This window comes from Panthera tigris, chromosome B4 (assembly GCF_018350195.1).
Source record: "Panthera tigris isolate Pti1 chromosome B4, P.tigris_Pti1_mat1.1, whole genome shotgun sequence".
Lineage (NCBI taxonomy): Eukaryota > Metazoa > Chordata > Mammalia > Carnivora > Felidae > Panthera > Panthera tigris.
The window spans coordinates 115,054,618-115,067,262 of NC_056666.1; the positions used below are offsets into that span (position 1 = coordinate 115,054,618).

At 41.1% G+C, this 12,645-nt stretch overlaps 1 protein-coding gene across 1 annotated transcript in view; it reads right to left on the reverse strand.

Annotated features, from left to right (window-relative positions):
* Positions 1-12,645, reverse strand: part of TMCC3 (transmembrane and coiled-coil domain family 3) — a 287,838-nt gene that overhangs the window by 249,017 nt on the left and 26,176 nt on the right. The window lies entirely within an intron of this gene.

A 12,645-nucleotide genomic window follows, 5' to 3' on the forward strand; every position in this document is an offset into this window, starting at 1 on the left:
TCTACATGAAAAAGGAAGAGAAACTGCACAGGAGTGAACTCTCTCCTCTGTAGGACAAAACATCCGGTTCTCCTTTCCCTTTTGCCGAGCAAGGGTGGTGGAACAGGAGCCTGGAGAAGTATCTGCGGTTCCAAGCGGACCACACCTCCTTACCAACGTCAGGGAAAGTGCAGCAGTGACCTCGGGCTTGCCCAGGCCACCCCACCAGCCCAGCCACACACACTGCCCGCCGAAGAGCCCAAATCTTCCAATAGCTCCTTCTAGCCACACATCTCCAAAAACATCTGGGAAGAGACAGCAACACTGTGCACTAGTGAGGAGCACGTGTGCTTTGGTCTCCACACTTGTTGGTTAGGCACAAGAGCCCCAAATCTCAAAATATTAAAAGGAAGTATGTCATGGGATTTGCCTATCACAAGGACCTCTTTTAGCACCCACGAAAACCTCACAGTCTCTGTGGGGACTTCTCCTGGTCACTATCTACCTCCTCCTCAGTAAAATAGGGAGAAGTTAAACAACTTCCTCACAGGAATGTCTGCTGGGGCCAAATGTAAGTGCTCCTGAGATCTGAGTGGATAATAATGTTCTTGTCCTTCCGGGTCTGTCCCTGAATGCTGCCTCTGTTTTGCGTTTTTCCACAATAAAGGCATAGAACTTGAGAGCTGAGAAGGCCCACAGGAGCTGAGAAAGCTGAAATAACTTACCACAGGTCACAGAGAATGGAAGGGGCCGAGACAACACTTAACAATCAGCTTTATCCATAAAAACTGGAAAGTACATTGTTCAGATTATAATCCACTTTCTTCATAAAGAGTATGTCCCTGACCCGGAACTTAAGTGCTCACAAGGGAAATGTCAAGGGAATTAGGAATATGGATTCTGAACCAATAACAAGGTTCAAATTCAGTTCTGTCCCTTCCAAAAGTGTGAGGCTTCAAGCAAGTTCCTAAACCTTGCTTTCCTGATCCATCACAAGGGGCTAATAAAGGCACCAACCCTGTAGACTACTCTGAGAATGAATGTACCAATATAATCTCCAGAATAGTGTCTGATGTAAATACTAGATAACTCATCATCATCACCATCACCCTAAAACAGAGGGGAAAGGAGAGTGAAAACATTGGGGATTACATGAGAAAAGACAGAAAGTGTGTGGTCACTAAGTAGGTAGAGCACCATTTAACTTAAAAAATGTAAACATACACCAAAAGTCATCTTAACCGTGGCTAGTGGAACAGTGAAACAAGAACAGGTTATAAAACGTTAGGTACAATACGACTCCAATGATGTTAAATAATCATATCCGCACACATACGTATTCTCCAAAAAGAAAGTGAAAACAACAAATGACATGTTAGCAACAACTATCTGGGCAGTGGGACATGGATGGCCCTTACTGTCTTCTCTATTTCCAAAGTCTTACGCAGCAGATGTGTATTACTTCGGAAGTCAAAATAAATGTATGTTTTAAAGATTATTTTTATTTTTTAATTTTTTTTAAAGTTTATCTGTTTTAGTAATCTGTATATCCCATGTGGGGCTTGAACTCACAACCCTGAGATCAAGAGTCGCACTTTCTACTGACTAAGCCAGCCAGGCACCAGTAAAGATTATTTTTAAAGAAGAAACTTGATAACAAGCCAGGTCTCAAATGGCTGAAGGGCTATTATAAGCAGATGCAATGGGATAGGTGGAATCCCTTAGAAGCAGTGTTTGGGAGGGGAGACCAAGAGAGGGGGAGTAGGGGGAAACCTCAAACCACTATGCAAATATGGAAGGTGATGCTGGAAAGTAGCTGGTCGGGAGGGGCAGGAACGAATTTTAAACAGAAAAGGAGAGTCATGATTTCCTCAGTCCCTCATTTACATGAGAGAGATTATGAAGACCTAGAAAAAAGGCCAAAAGAGAATCCTGGAGAAAGCTTATCAGCAACCCACTTGCTTTCCCTGGCTAACACAGAACAGTCACCAAAATAAAAAGCAAAGATCAAAATGGCTGGAAAAAAAGGAACCGTGGGTCCCCACTGGGAGCAAGGCTGGGATACACCATCTGGGTTTGGTGCTCTGAGCCACTCTCCAAGTCTGAAATCATCGCCTGATCCCAGGAAAGACCAAGAATTTCCTTCTTTTCAGCATCCAGATGGAGGAAAGAGACCTGCCAACCCCAGACTACTGACAGACACAAACCAGGGCCCAGAAAGAACTCACCGTGGGGTCTAAGAAGGCTGAGGTAACTGTGGCATCTTTCTCTGGAAATCTCCCTGGCTTGTCTTCAGTCCCCAATTCTAGTGTGGGTTTTCGACTTACCTCTTTTGCAGAGACTCCTTGTAGCTCATATGAAGGGGCAGAAACATGACAGTAAAGCAGAAGAGACAAAACAGAACACACAGAAGAGATGGCAGAGCAGCAAGAGGACCCTCCCAGCTTCATTTGGTTCAAGGTCCCTCTCTCCTCTGACAAGCCCCCAACGCTGTGGGAATAAGCACCCTTCCCACTGCCCCCCCCCTCCCCCCCCGCCCAGCACCTCTGTATCTTTCCCACCAGTTGTCTTTTTTGAACAGTAACCTAGGATCATAGCATGTTAAGGTTCATCCAGGTCACCAAACCAGTTCCCCTATTTCAGAGATGAGGAAAATGAGGCAGAAAAAAGAGGACGATGCGTCTCCGCCTATCAAAGTCAGATGAGAATACACACTAGCCCAAGGTCTGTTCAGGGTCTTGCCAAGGTGATAAATCTTTGTACTAACAGAACCAGGGCAAGGAGGGAGCTGTTGGGAACAACTGTTGCTGTCCCGGCACTCACTGCTGCCTGCGAACTGGACTGCACTCCCCACTGTTCACTGGGAAAGCCCCAATCCAATCTACAGGCGCCTCCTGGACAGATGTCAACACATAAAATAACCCAGAAGGCTAAATCAAATTCAGGCGTAATGGACAGGAGTGACTCTGCCCTTCTCATAAGGGGTAATTACAACAGAAATATCTCAATATAGGGGCACTTGGGTGGCTCAGTCAAGTTAAGCGTCTGACTCTTGGGTTTCGGCTAAGGTCATGATCTTACGGTTTTGTGGGATCGAGCCCCATGTCAGGCTCTGCATTAGAAGTGCGGAGCCTGCTTGGGATTCTCTCTCCCCTCTCTTTCTACCCTCCCCCCCCTTGCACTATCTCTGTCTCTCTCAAAATAAATTTAAGAAAAAAAAAAAGAAACATCTCAATACAAAAAGTGACCCTGCAATAGTGGACTATTAGGACCTATGATGACCTATGGGTGATCATTTATGGATATTTGCATAGTCTAAAAGAAATCTTCCCCAAAATATTAATAAATATGAATAAAAATACCAATCACTGTGGTGGTTTTAAGATATGCCCACATATCCTTTGATACTCTTCCCTCCAGGAGGTGGAACTTAAATTCCCTCCCTCCCCTTCAGTGTGGGCTGGACTCAGTGATTTTTTTTTTTTTTTTTAATGTGAAAGAAAGAGAGAGAGAGAAAAGGTGCATGCACAAGCAAGGGAAAGGAGTTGAGGGAAGGAGAGAGAAAGAGAGGGAGAGAAGAAGGGAGGATGGATGGATCTTAAGCAGGAGCCCGATGCAGGGCTTGACTCAAGGACCCCGGGATCAAGACCTGAGCCGAAATCAAGAGTCGGACACTCAACCCGCTGAGCCGCCCAGGCACCCTCAGTGATTCTCTTCTAGTGAATAGATCACAGAAAGGAAAAACTAGTAAGTTTACAGTAGTGAAACCTGGTAGACCCCATAACCAAGGGATCAAAGTTAATATCATCAGTGGTTAAGTCATGCTGACATCATGTATTCCCTGATATGGCATGATGACAAGGGCGTATCACCCCTACTATGCTCTTCCCAAAAATCCATAACCTGTTTAATCACAGACTAGTGAGACCCAAATCAATAGACATTCTACAAAGCACATAATCACTACTCTTCAAAAGTGTCAAGGTCACATAACGCAAGATAAAACTGTCGTAAGTTGGAGGAGTATAAGAAGGGATGATAACTAAGTGCAACATGAACTAGATCCCGCAACAGAATAGTAGTAGAAAACCAGGGAAAACTGAATAAAGTCTGTAGTTAATAACTAAAGTTAACAATTATACCGATATAAATTTCTTACTTTTGAAAAATGTGCCGTGGTTATGTAAAATGTTAATATTAGGGGAAGGCAAGTGAAAGATATACAAGAATTCTCTAAATTGTATTTCCAACTTTTCTGTGAGATTCTATTACTTCAAAATAAAAAGTTTTAAAATGAAACAAAACAAAAGTGATGCTCCAGGAAGATGCATCATGCTTACACTAAGGCTTCTTCAGGTCCCCACAAAACCCCTAAGTGTGCCCATCGCCCCCAGTTTGAGAAGCATCACAGGATCTTTCGGTTATCAACCACTTACTAATGCTACTGCCATGACAATTGCACATCAAGAAGGAATGGCATGTATGATCATAATTACTCAGTTGTCTTAAGTAAAGACCTCTTCTTCTAAATTCCATTTATATGAGGAGCAAGATGGAAACAGAGTGATAAGTCTCTGAGTATGGGGAGATTCCAGTCTGCTCTTTCTGGCCCATCACTCCACACTTTGCTTAAGACCTACACAGGAATACACCCAAAGGACAAATTCGGAGTGTGCATCAATATTAATTCATTTATAGAGAAAACTTTGCTTTCCCCCGTCTCTTTCTAAAAACAGCTTGATTTAAATGCCTACTTCTACCTCAAAAGATAAGTTGTCACTAGACTCTCAACCATCCATGAGTGACAAGATAAAATCTATCCAATAACCTTCAAGGAAAACATTTAAAAGTTCTCATCACCTAAATGTTTGCATTTTACTTCATAGTTCTATTTCTGTGATTTGGAGGTAGAGTTTTTTTGTTTTGTTTTGTTTTCCTTCATTTTTTAAGATGCAGCAACAGATTGCTTTGCAAAAGTGGCTCCAAATGGTGCACCTCTCTTATATCCACGTCCTTTATTCAACATGATTGTATGGCTTCTTCCATCAAGGGCACAGGGGTGGAGAGTGTTACTTCCCTACCCCTTGGAACTGGCTGGCCTTGTAACTTGCTCTGACGAACAGAATAAGGCAGAATTGACAGTGTGCCAATTCTGAACCGAGGCCCAAAGGGATTTGTTTACTTCTGCTCACTCCATTGGAACCCTGCTCTACAGCCATGAAACCAATCCAGGGCTGGTCTGCTATAGGACAAGAAAATCAGAGGCTTAAAGATGAGGCCCCCCCACCTAGCCCCCAGCCAACCCAGCAGTTGACTCAGATACATGAACAACCTCAGCCAAGAAGAGCCCACCCCAGCCTAGCCCAAACTGTTGATCTGTCAGATCATGAGCTAAGCAAATAAATCACTAAACTTGAGGGGTAGTTTGTTACACAGAAAAAGTGCCTCAGTGGCTCAATCGGTTAAGTGTCTGACTCTTGATTTTGGCTCAGGTCATGATCTCACAGTTGGTGGGTTCAAGCCCTGCATCAGGCTCTGAGCTGACAGTGCAGAGCCTGCTTGGGATTCTCTTTCTCCCTCTCTTTCTCTCTGTCTCTCTCTCTCTGCCCCTCCCCTGCAAATGAGCACTCTCTCGCTTGCTCTCTCTTGCTCTCTCTCACACACACACAAAATAAACAAAAAAAAAACAACTATTAAAAAAATCTGATTCAATGCAAACGTGTGACTTCAATGCTATTAATTTTTCTGATCTTAAAAGTACTGCACACTTATTGTAGAAAGCTCAGCCAATACAGAAAAGGAGAAAATTACCCATAATTCACCACTAGAAGAAAACCAGTACTCTGGTGTATTTCTTCCCAATCTTCAGCATGTATGAGTAAATGAAAATGGGACCAGTTTAGTTCTAATTCTATATCTTGCTTACCCCTTGCAAACATTCTATATTTTTTTTTAGTGCTGTGAAAACATGATTTTTGATGATTTCACATTATCATGAATGTATAATAATTTAAATTTGTACCATATATTTTTGTCGTTTTTATATTACTAATGAAGGTATTTTTTGTTACTGTAAATATATTGCTCATTTGAGTACTGAAAGCTTTATCCACTTCTACAGTTGTTTATTTTTTATTTTTTTATTTTTTAAGTAAACTCTATCCCCAACGTGGGGCTTGAACTCATGACCTTGAGATCAAGAATCACATGCTCTACTGACTGAGCCAGTCAGGCATCCTTACTTACGATTATTTCTTTAGAATAAACTTCTAAAACTTCTAAAATTCTCGAGTCAAGGAGTATGGACCACTGGTCACCTACTCAAAGCCAGTCCCATCATAGTCATGGGCACACATGCGCATACACATACACACACACACACACACACACACACACACACCCTCTCTCGTTGGCAGAGACCCATTTTGCTCAGCTGTTCACCATATTCTCTACCTGTGCTCAGGGTGGGGCCTCTCTCCAGCAAAGGAAAGAGACTCTTGATTAGTCTAACCTGCAGGCCAAATCCAGCCCACCACTGGTTTTTGAATGGAATATTTCGTACCATGAGACACAAGGAAAAGTTTTGGGGGAAGCTTTGAGAAAGGTTTTCCTTATAAAAGATACCTGTGCAGGAAAGGATGGTTCCTATTCCCAACTTTAAATATTCATGTGTGAGGATATGTTACGTGAAACTAATGCAGCCATCTTGTGACCACCAGCAGCCAAGCCTGTGGAGAAGAGCCAACACACTGAGGATGGCAGAGCAGGAAAAGGAAAGAACCTGTGTCCTTTGTGGTGGTGTTAAGCCTCTGAACTCTCCGGAAGCACCCTACACCCTCCCACACCTTTACTCCATACCTTATCCGGCCTCAAGTCACATTGCACTTGCCTTCAGGTAAGGGAATTTGCAGAAGACTAAACTCAATCTATTGCCAGAAGATGGAATAATCATATGTCTCCTGTCTGCCCTGGAGACAAGTTGATTTTAAGAAGATCTACAGTAGGAGGTGCCTGGGTGGCTCAGTCAGTTCAGCATCTGTTGATTTCAGCTTGGGCCATGACCTCACTATTCGTGGGATTTGAGCCCCATGCGTCCAGCTCCATGCTGTCAGCATGGACCCTTCTCGGGATTCTCTCTCTCCTTCTCTCTCTGTCCCTCCCCTGCTCTCTCTCTCTCTCTCAAAATAAATAAACTTTAAAAACATTTCTAAAAAAGAAGATCTATAGTCAGGTAAACATCACTTTTTTTGTGTGCTGAAGATCCTGGATCACTGTCAATAGTCTATTAGAACTAAGTTTCTTATGGGGCGTCTGGGTGGCTCAGTTGGTTAAGCGTCTGACTTCAGCTCAGGTCATGATCTCACAGTTTGTGAGTTCGAGCCCCGCGTCGGGCTCTGTGCTGACAGCTCAGAGCCTGGAGCACCTCTCTCTCTGCCCCTCCCCTGCTCATGCTCTGTCTCTCTCTGTCTCAAAAATAAATAAACGTTAAAAAAAAAATTTTTTTTTTAAATTAAAAATGGAACTACCCTATGATCCAGTAATTCTACTACTGGATATTTACCCAAAGAATAGAAAAACACTAATTCTAAAGGATATATGTGTAATAGGCCAACTTATAAGATATAGAAAGCTTATTGTATATAAGTTCGGCTTAAACTCACCTTTCATGAATAGTTGAGATAAAAGGCTTATGTAGTTCCCTATTAGGGTTATCGGAAATTACTAACCACCCTATATCGCTTCTGTGACCTCGCCTGCTTCTAAATAGGTAACTTAGGATGCAAAACGCTCCCCCACCCCTTCTACCAAGATCTGGCCTAGGCAAGAACAACATGTAAAAAGTCACGTAGTCGCGGCCCTACGGAATCTCAGGTGTCTAACTATGATTGGTCATTTTAAACCCTCTTAGGACAAAGACCTTTAAATTGATAGGTTCCCACCAAAACTAATGTCTGTGTGTCACCATATAATTGGCTACCATGAAATGCTGTAAATTGTAATTGGTTAACCAAATAATGACATATTCTGACTTGCTAAAATCCATATAAGCTCACTGCTGCCTTTGTTCGGAGCCATTCTCTGCACTTTTCTCCATAAGATCAGGAGATCAGGTTTGGCCCGGCCGTGAATAAAATCTTGCCTCGCTTCTACTCGGCGTCTGGTGGTTTTCTCGGCAGCATCCTGTTTCAATATGCATCACTATGTTTACTGCAGCACTACTTACGGTGGTCAAATTGTGGAAGCAGCCCAAGTGTCCACTGATAGATGAACGGATAAAGAAGACATGGTTTACACACACATGCATAGATACATACACAAGATAATATTATTCAGCCATAAAAAAGAATGAAATCTTGTCATCTGCAACAACATGGATGGGGCAATAGAGTATAATGCTAAACGAAGTAAGCCAGTCAGAGAAAGACAAATCCCCTAAGATTTCACTCCTATGTGGAATTTAAGAAACAAAACAAATGAGCAGGGGCACCTGTGTGGCTCAGTCAGCTGAGCGTTCTGACTTCAGCTCAGATCATGATCTCATAGTTGATGAGTTCGAGCCCCACATCAAGCCCATTGCTGTCAGCGTAGAGCCTGCTTCGGATCCTGTGTCCCCCTCTCTCTCTGCCCCTCCCCTGTTCATGCTCTCTCAAAAATAAATAAACATTACAAAAAAAAAGGGGGGGGAGAAGGACACCAAAAAACAAACTCTTAACACTTATCTTGATGAACACTGAGTAATATACGGAACGGCTGAGTCACTATATTGTACACCTGGAACTAATATAACACTGTATGTTAACTACACTAGAATTAAAATAAAATAAATAAACCTAAGCCTCTTCTTGTTTATACCATGGTTAGCCAGGTTTTCCATTACTTGAGGCCAAAACAATAGAGACTCTTTAAAGGCTATCAACTCACACATTACCAAATTGAAAGACTGTAGGACTGAACCTCTTTTTCAGCACCCTATCGGTTTTATATAAAATCTATGAATTAACTGGAGAAAAAGAACAAATGTAAAATATTCACTATTCTAATATCCAGAAACATGATGTAGTTTTCATTTGTTCAAATTAAAAACTACCTGCTAGTAAATTCCTTTTACAATGTGTTGTAAGAGTTTTTCTATAGGTCTTATGCTTTCTGTTGCTATTAAGAATGGAAGCATCTTTCCCATTATAGCTAACAGATTATTGCTAGTACACAACTATTGTTCCTCATGTATATACCCACAAGTTGAGCTCCCATAAATTCTAGGAGTGTTACCAGACTTGTTTTTTTTTTCTTCCCAGTTTTTATTTAAATTCCGGTTGACATTTAGTGTAATATTAGTTTCAGGAGTAGGATTTAGTGATTCAACACTTACATACAATACCCAGCCCTCATCACAAGTGCCCTCTTTAATAGCCATCACCCATTTATCCCATCCCCCTGCCCACTTCCCTTCCAACAACCCTCAGTTTGTTCTCTATAGTTAAAAGCCTGCTTTATAGTTTGCCTCTCTTTTTTTTTATCCCTCCTAAGTTCATCTGTTTTGTTTCTTAAATTCCACATATGAATTAAATCATATGGTATTTGTCCTTCTGACTTACTTCACTTAGCATAATACTCTCTAGCTCCATCCACATCATTGCAAATAGCAAGATTTCATTTTTTTTGATGGCTGAATAATATTCCATTGTATACACAACTGTGTGTATGAATATATATACGTATCACTTTTGGATATTCACAAACGGATATTTCTTTATCCATTTGTCAGTCAATGGACATTGCTCTTTATATAATTTGGCTACTGTTGATAATATTGCTCTAAACATCGGGGCACACATATCCCTTCCAATCAGTATTTTCGTATCCTTTGGGCCAATACCCAGTAATCATACTTATTTTTTACTGGTATGTAATTATGTTATTTTAAAAACCTGTTTTTCTTCCTATAACCAGCTACACTTTAAATACACGTTTCATGCTTTATTGTGCTGGCAAGCAATGCCAGAACAATAATGAGTATTATTTTAAGGGTTTTTTTTTTAATGGAAATCTCTAGTGTTTCCTACTAAGTATGATGTTAGAGGCTGGTTTAAAATATATGTACATGCTGTGGATACACATACACACTTTTTTTTGTTTACAATACACTTTAATCATCATGCTAAAGAAATATTCTACTTTCCTAAGAATTTTATTTTTTAAATTAAAAATTTTTTTAACGTTTTTTTATTTTTGAGACAGAGAGAGACAGAGCATGAATGGGGGAGGGTCAGAGAGAGCGGGAGACACAGAATCCGAAACAGGCTCCAGGCTCTGAGCTGTCAGCACAGAGCCCGACGCGGGGCTCGAACTCACAGACCACGAGATCATGACCCGAGCCAAAGTCGGACGCTTAACCGACTGAGCCACCCAGGCACCCCAAGAGTTTTATTTTTTAAATTAAGAGTGGGTATACTAAAGTTTATCTTACTGGGACAACTGACTATAGGGTTTACTTATAGACTTCCTAAAAAACATGATTATATTCCTGGAAAAAAATGTTATCCCAACACCCTGAATGATTCCATTAGAGTCTCTTTTTAATTTTTTTCAAATGCTTCATCAGGTTTTTAAAATCACATGACTAGGGTAGCTCTTCTACTTCAGTGTGATAGCAATTACATACATGGGAATTACCTGATTATTTGGAAATTTAAGTAAGTTCTTTAGTAAAATTCCAATACCAACTCATTATCTCATGGTAAGAGGGGGGAAATTCCAACAGATTAAGTTAAACAGTTTATAGAGAAGGAAAGCAGGGCCGTCTTTGAAATACTTGCATTACAATGCACTAACATTTCTTCAGCACAGGCTAGATATAGCCCTGCCTAAGGGATCACTTACCCTTTGTACTCCTGCATCAACTCTACAATACTTTCCTGAGGCTGGGACTACTTAGCCCTGACTTCGTTGTTTTGCTTTGTTCTACTTTGTTCCAGAAACACTTCTCCATCTTTTCAAACAGTGTTACATAGGAAGGGAAAGAAAATCTTGGTTTTTCCATTTCTAAACACAAAGCCAACCACTTGTCTGTTTCCCCCCATACCCATGTGCATATATTTGCACAATAATGCTGCACAGAAAGCAAGGTAAAGATGTCCCTGGCATACAACAGTAGATGCTTACAGCTCTTACTGTTAGGCGTGGTGGTCAGTTACATGGCTCTGCTGATCTTGGCTAGGATCACTTACCCTACTGTAATTATCACCCTGGAGTCAGCTGGTTGTTTTGATTTAGGGGACCCAAGGAAGCCCATGGGTCTTATGGTCAGGGTAAGGAGCAAGAATTGCTAAGGGAGCCATTTAAACATGTCTCAGGTGAGAGGGGAGGGAAAAGGGAGAAGAGAGACTCCATGGCCAACTACAGAGATATGGCTGGGTATGACTCAGGGGAGAGTGATGGTTCGGAAACCTTGTTCCACATCTCTGCCTTTTAGTGAGTCAGGAATATAGCAAAATAGAGGATGAGACTATACACAATAACACCCATTAGAGCCTTCTGTATGTCAACAGTATATGTGAGGTTGGGGTAAGTCTGAGTTAAAGGTTTTACCATCACCAGGTGCCTCCCCTTGGGCAGGCTCTATACCTCTTAAGACACTGATAAAAATAAAATAAAAATAAAAACCCAAGGGGTTGGACAAGTCTCAATGAACCTTCTAGCACCAATACTCCATGGCTATGGAAATTATTTTATTACCAAGCTAAACTTTGCATCATTCTTCAGGTCACCTTATAGTATGGCTGCTTACAGTTTAAAACATTTTTGTGATGTTTATTTATTTTTAAGAAAGAAAAAGAGACAGAGTGCAAGCAGGGGTGGGGCAGAGAGAGAGGGAGATACAGAATCCGAAGCAGGCTCCAGGCTCCAAACTGTCAGCATAGAGCCCGACGTGGGGCTCGAACTCACAGACTGTGAGATCATGACCTGAGCTGAAGTCAACGCTTTAGCAACTGAGCCACCCAGGTGCCCTTGCTCACAATTTTAAAAATCAGAAGGAACAATATCAACAGCAGAACCTTAAACCCAACTTCTAGAGATGGGTATTCTACCATCTTCGATTATCAAAAGCTGAAAAAGGATTATTATTCTGTCAAAGTGCCTTTGTGTGAAGAGAACCAGATGTGTACATGTCAGGGCAGCGTGGGTTCACTTGTGATTAAAGAAAGATTTAAATCCATTTCAAGTAACAATATCTTTGAATTCACTCATATTGAGAATTATCGTTACTTTCTCCATTGCAGTTCTTTTTTAAAAATTCAATTTTTTGAGTAGCTGATACATGCACATGACATTAAACTCATAAGCTACAAATAATATAAAGTTAAAAGTTCCCTATCATCCTTATTCCTAAAATACTCAAATTACCCTCCTCAATGATAACCATAGTTACTAGTATTCTATAGGTATAATAAGTGCAAGCACTTGTGTGTACGTGTGTAACCACAGGCATGCACACACATTTTTCTTTTTACACTAATAAATGGCATTGTTCTAAAAACACTGTTTTGCACTTTGCTATTCTCTGTCTTAATGGTATATCTGAGGCATTATTCCATATAGAGCTGCCTTGTTCTTTTAAAAGACTCTATCATACTCTATGTGGACATGTTGTTATTGAACCAGTTC